A 7038-nucleotide genomic window follows, 5' to 3' on the forward strand; every position below is an offset into this window, starting at 1 on the left:
GAAGCAGGAGAATTGCTTGAGAATTGCTTGAACCCGGGAGGTGGAGGTTACAGTGAGCCAAGATGGCACCATTGCACTCCAGCCTGGGTGACAGAGCAAGACTCTGTCTCAAAAAAAAAAAAAAAAAAAAAGACTGAAGAGGCAATAAGCACATTGGAAGAAAGAACTAAGTCTCTCAAAATGTAGCTCAGAGAGATAAGAAATAGGGAAAACATAGCAGATGTAGAAACAAGGAAAAGCCCAGAGTTCCAGAAGAGAAGGAAAGATGGTATGATAGAGAAACAATCTTTGAAAACATAATGGCTGACAATTTTCTAAAACTAAAAGAAGATTTGAATCTTCAAGTTGAAAAGAACAAATGAGTACCAAACAGAATAAACTAGAAAAGATCTATGCTCAGATACATTACAGAAAAATTTTAAAACAATAAAGACAAAGTGAAAAAAAATCCTAAAAGCTGCCGCAGAGAAAAGACAAAATAGCTAAGGGAATGATAATTTGATTGATAACAGATTTCTCGTCAATAGATTCCACGGGGAAAAGAAAATGGAGTGAAGAAAAAGTGCTAAGGGGCCGGGGCTGGTGGCTCACGCCTGTAATCCCAGCATTTTAGGAGGCTGAGGAGGGTGGATCACCTGAGGTCAGGAGTTCGAGACCCCCCTGGCCAACATGGTGAAACCCTGCCCCTACTAAAAATACAAAATTTATCCAGGCATGGTAGTGGGCACCTGTAATCTCAGCTACTTGGGAGGCTGAGGCAGGAGAATCACTTGAACCCAGGAGGCAGAGGTTGCAGTAAGCCAAGATGGTACCACTGCCCTCCAGTCTGGGTGACAGAAGAAGACTGTCTCAAAAAAAAAAAAAAAAAAAAAAAAAAAAAAAAAAAAAAGGAAAGAAAAAAAAAAAGAAAAGAAAAGAAAAGAGAAAAGCACCGAGGAGGGAAAATAATGAATCTAAAATTCTATACTCAGCTAAATCATTCAAAATCAAAAATCAAGATAAAGAAGAAACAAGTTCAGATATACAGAGATTCAGAAACTACTAAAAGATATATTTCAGAAAAAAAGGAAAATGAGCTCATAAGGAAGTGGCAGATATAAAAAAAAGTTAGTAAATCAGAAAATTGCCTGGAAAAGCAAGCATCTGTATTTAAATATGAATATTATACTGTGTTTAATTTTGTTTTCCTTCATTTCCATTAGCACTACCCTGGATGGGACCAAAGTCAGCTGTCACCTAGATTACTGGGATGGTTATTTCTAATCACTTTCCCCACCTCTATTGTTACCCACCTCTTATTCTCCACTCTATAGCCACAGTGAACTTTCTGAAATACAAATCATAGAACCCTTTAAATGTTCCCTAATGTGTTTTAGGATAAAGCTTCCAGAATAATATGTGACAAGATGAGTTTTGTTTTGAGTGTCATTTTTGCTGCTCTAGATATTTTTCCTTCCCCTATCCCAAGAAAGTAGTCAGATTTTTGTGTTTTCTTGGAGTCTGTGTTAGAGAACTGAAAGGAGAGGTTACCAGGAAGAAGATAACTCCTGTCCCAGATTTTATTTGTGACATCTGGGCTCATGGATATTAACTTGTCCCAGAGAAGGAGAGGAAGAGGTCAAGAGCTGGGTGTTTAAGAGAGACAGAAGTAGACAAACTAGAGGGCTGAGAGATATTTCCAGAGTTAAGAGATCAGTTTCTAAAAGGTTTTCAATCAGATGGGGACCCTGAGTCACTTGTTAGTAACACTTCAGACTAAGGACTGATGGAGGATGGTGGAGTGGATTAATGGGAACTAGGATGGTGCTATTCACAGAGAGCCATCTCTTTGGTATCTAGGGGGGAGAATTTCTGCAGGCTCAAACTTGGCACTGGTGTTGCTTGCACCTGCTTTCAAGAGACCATGTGAACGTGGACAATGAGCACATCAGCATAGGCCACTGTGCAGATTAAGCCCAGAATGCTGTGGCTGTGTAAGCTCCCAAGACTCATATGTGAGCCTGGTGGGGTGGGGCTGGAGAAGAAAGGAGCCCCAGTAATGACTGAGTGAATATTCTGATAACCAAGTGGGACATGGATTCAAAACAGATTAAATTTGCCTCATTAAAGTAAAGTCAATGGGCCCTTGTGGTGTGAATTAAAATTCCTGTCTCCTCCACTTGAGTTACCATCTCTGCATAACGTGTTCTCTCACAACCCACGCCCTCAATGTCACCCTTGACTGCCTACCCTGTCCTCAGCACACAAGGGCCACAGACCTATTGGCTTCAGTGCATCATTCCTCTTTAACTCCAGGTCTTCATGTGCGCTACCCTTTCCTTCTTCCCCCAGCAGCCCTCACCTGGTGAACTCCTGTTCTACTTCAAGTCTCAGCTTCTTTGAAGCCCCCTGTGATCCCATAACACCCTGCATTTTCCCAATCATATCCCATTTTCATACAATGCTGTCATTGCCAGATTGCGTATTGTATCTCCTGCTGGTCTGTGAGCTCTGGGAGGACAGAAATAATGCATGCCATACTTAAAATTGTTTACCAGTGCACAGAGCCTGGAACACAGTACACTCAGTTGGTATTTTTAAAGTGGATAATAATAACAATAACCTACATTTCTTGAGTGCTTACTCTGTGCCAAGCTGGGTGCTAAACTCTGAATCTAGATTATTTTTATTTAATTCTCATGATATTTCCATTTAATAGATGGGGGAAAATAAGGTAAGTGAAGTAACTTGCCCAACTGGTGAGTGATGGAGATGGCATTTGAACTCAAAGTCTAACTCCAAAGACCATAAACATAACTATCACCCTTCAGTCGTGAAAGGAGCATAGCTCCTGGTAGGCCAGGCACTCCATGCTGCTGGGCTCTAGCAAGAGTGGCTTTCTGATGAGAGAACCATCTTCTTGCTCAGGACAGTTTCCTGCAACCCATGCATGCTGCCTGCTCCTTCCATGTTCCCAACCCTGCTGCTCTTGCGACCTTCCCCCACTTCTATAAACACGTGTGCTTTATGTACTTCTCTTGTGTCTAAGACATTGCTTTTCAAGGTGAAGTCTCTAAAACCTATTAAATCTGTATTTATTCATGTACACAGGGAAGAAAATTCTCATGTGTCCCTTGGGTAGTATATTTGAATCTTAGTAACATTTGCAAAATTGTCCCCTGGACTACCTCCACTGATTTATAATCTGCTTATTCCAAATGTTCTGAGCCCAACCTCATGGTTCAACAGAATAACATACTCAACATGAGGTATTACCACAGAGAAACAAAGCCCTTTTATTGGGTTTGTGGAAAAAGAAAACACTAGGAATGGCATTACCTGCCCAGTTTGACATTCCCCTTCCAATGCCTGATAGAAGTCTTGCATGTTCAGACAGTCTTCATTTCAGCATATCTTTGGTTTACTATGGACTTGCTCTTGATATCCTTCCAAGACAAGGACTCAACTGTTGGCATGTCACTTTTCCCACGTGGGGAGATGCAAACAGTAGGGACGGATCTATGGCATCATCTAATATAAATGATATAATGCCAGTCCCAGAAGCCTTGGTGTATGTTGGTCCCCGACCTACTGAAGTATTTTCCTCTTTCTACTCCATTTGCATTCCCATTCTTATTGGCACTCCCATTTTTCAGAGAAAAGCCAGTTTCCCACTGGGGTCTGTTATGTAGGAAGTAAAGGGCTTCTCCCTCACTTATTCACTCCTAAGACCCAGGCAAATGAAAAATGATCTGTCTTAGGAAGATAAATTTAACTATGACACTCTTCCAATGGTTTGTGAAAACAGTAACTTGTCTTTTGACTCTTGAAACATTTTTGAGCCAATATTTGCCTTCTTATAAATCCCAACAATTAGTGTGGCTCTTTTCTAAAGGGGTAGGAAAGTATTAGTCTCAGAAAATCCTTAAAATACAGTCTGACACCTATTATGCTTTTTTTTTTTCTTCCCAACTTCCAAGATTAGATCATCACAAGCAAACTGACACTTCTGGAGACATTTCCAACTCTAGTGTTTAGTGTGGCTGAATGACTCGAATCATAAGAATTTCAGGTCAAGGAGAAGGAGAGAGCATTAGCATATAGCAACATTGGCCACTGGGCTCTTGGATTATTGATGTTCAAATAGCACCATCCAGGAACTCCATTGCTATAAGCACAGAGACCACTCACTGCATAGCCCATAGCAGGCAAACTTAAATTTTATGTGGAATTGCCATTTGTATGCATATGCATGAAACTATTCATTTTATCAACTACTTTAAACTCATCAAGATGTTATACACCTATCCCTTGGTTATTTTTCTTCAAATCTTGATGACATCAATGCAGGAAACATGAGATAGAAGAACATGTACTAGAGCAGGAGCCAAGTACTGGATCATTAACTACGTCTGTGATCCAGAGCATGTAAATCCTGTCACATGGAAGATCCTTTATTCTAACTAAATACCTTGATGATGTTGGGTCATCAAAGGTAGTTTAGAGATAGCTTACCCTAAGGTAAACTAACATGCTGTGCAGAAGAGAGGAGAAGAAAGAGTTTGCAAGGGCAAGTTTGGGAAAAGGAGAAATCAGGGGAGAGTGAGCAGGAACCTGGGGAGATGGTTGTTGGTTGAACACTCTTCTTTCCATTCTCTCAGAAATCAGCTTGTTTGGAACCAGTGGGTTTCTCTGGAAACTGAAGAAAGGACTGAGTTTGAGCTATGCAGAATAATTTTTTTTTTTTTTGAGACAGAGTGTTTCTCTGTAGCCCAGGCTGGAGTGCAGTGGCATGATCTTGGCTCACTGCTACCTCTGCCTCCCAGGTCCTGGTTCAAGCAATTCTCCCGCCTCAGCCTCCTGAGTAGCTGGGATTACAGGCACATGGCATCATACCCAGCTAATTTTTGTATTTTCAGTAGAGACGGGGTTTCACCATGTTGGTCAGGCTGGTCTTGAACTCCTGACCTCATGATCCACCCACCTCGGCCTCCCAAAGTGCTGGGATTACAGGCGTGAGCCACCACATCTAGCTGCTATGCAGAATAATTGAAGAGCTAGAGATGAGTGGAACAAGGCAGCAAGATTTCCTGGAAATATTGGGATGGAGTTTGGACTTGCACAGACCACGGAATTGAAGTTTTTATCCAAGGCTGACTAAGTCTGTAGGGAGCACGAAGCTTCCCAGATCACGTCCTGGTCACAAATGGATAGTTTGTCTGTCTCATATATTTTCAGTTCTAGCTAATTACCTTTGAAATGGAAGTAGAAAAGTATCATTTTTACTTGCCCTATTTTCAAATAATATCCTACAGAATTTCTTCTAAATGTTAGATAACAGTTAATATTTATTGTGACTCACAATGTACCAAGTTCTGTTCTTTTTTGTTATTTTACTTAATCTTCACACAAAACTTAAGAGGACGGCTCTGTCATCATTCTCATTTTTCAGATGAGTCATATGGGGCCAGTTAATTTAAGAACTTTCAGGATCACAATGATAGTAGTAGAGCCAGGATTTAAACACAGGCTGTTCCCTGAATGACTATGAAAATGCTTAATATTTTATAAGTTCCATAATTACCTTCTACATTACTGTTTATAATTATATACCTCTTACATTTCCTTTGTCATTTGGTTTGTATCTTGGGTCTGGGTTAGGAGAGACTTTCCTTAGGGTTGGGGGTTTAGATGTAATCTTTTCTGAAAGCAGTTAGCAAGGTTAGATATCCTCTCTGTGTCCCTTCTATAGTCAATCTTCTATGTTCTATAGTCAAACTTACTATGTTCTAGGTACTGTGCTAGGTACTTGAATACATTCACAGTCCTAGTATTCAATATTCATTTTCTATCTGATAGATATATTTTACTATCATTTTCTTACTAAATGTAAAAACTTTATTCTTTGAACTTGAAATAGAACAAAAAGATTTTGAAAATAACACAAACCTTTTAATACTCTAATTAAATAATTCAAATATTAAGTGAATCAGATTTTGAAACAGTATTACCTTAATATTTGTTAGAAGACTCTTCAGTGTTGAGGCCAAACAATATTTATTTTCCAAACTGCATATTCAGTTAACGATTTGAATTTTCCCACAATTCTGATTCACATATGGTTTTTTCCCCCTTCAGGCGGAAAAAAAATATTTGCCCCCTATATATTTTTTATTTTTGTATCACAGGTCCTGTTGGGGGATGTATAGATCAAAGGTAGCTGCAAATTCTTTACGTTTGAGAGGTAAAGTCGAATTCCCCTTCCCTTGAATCTGTGCTGGCTTTACTGACTTGCCTGATCAAGAGAATACAACGGAAGCAACATTCTGTGCCTTCTAAGCCTAAGACATAAAAACCTTGCAGCTTCTGCCTAGGCCTCTTATAAGTCTCTGAAAACTTAGTTCAACTACTCTGAGACTGCAATGTTGGAGAAGCCACATGGGCCCATTCAGATCAAAAGTCTCAGCTGAGCCCAGCATTCCAGCCATTCCTACCAAGGCATCAGGCATGTAATAAAGGCATTTTGGACTTTCCGGACTGGCCTACCTGCCATCTGAATACCATCAAGTAACCCCAGTCAATGCTACATGAAACAGAAGAATCTCCTAGCTGAGCCCTGTATACATTTTGGACCCATAAAATTATAAGATATAATAAATGGCTGTTATATGCCACCAAGGGGGATAGTTTAACATAATAACAGGTAACTGGAACGAAGATTTTTGAAATACTTTATGAACATTTAATTTCTCTAATGTAGAAAAAATTATATTTAGAAATTAAAATACAATGATTAAATAAGAGGATTTTTAAATGTAATTTAAACAGGAGAAAATTCATTTAGGGCAAACATTTTTGTAGCTCCTACTGTTTCAGGTTCTTCACGTGCATTATAATGTCTAATTCAAAAGAGCTGTAGTTTGGCTTTTTTCTTTCTCATTTGCTTATTTACAAATATTTTACTCTTCTTTTTTTTCTTTTTCTTTTTTCTTTTTTTTTTTTTTTTGAGATGGAGTCTCACTCTGTCACCCAGGCTGGAGTGCAGTGGTTTAATCTCAG

This window comes from Pan paniscus, chromosome 15 (genome assembly GCF_029289425.2).
Source record: "Pan paniscus chromosome 15, NHGRI_mPanPan1-v2.0_pri, whole genome shotgun sequence".
Taxonomy (NCBI): Eukaryota; Metazoa; Chordata; class Mammalia; order Primates; family Hominidae; genus Pan; species Pan paniscus.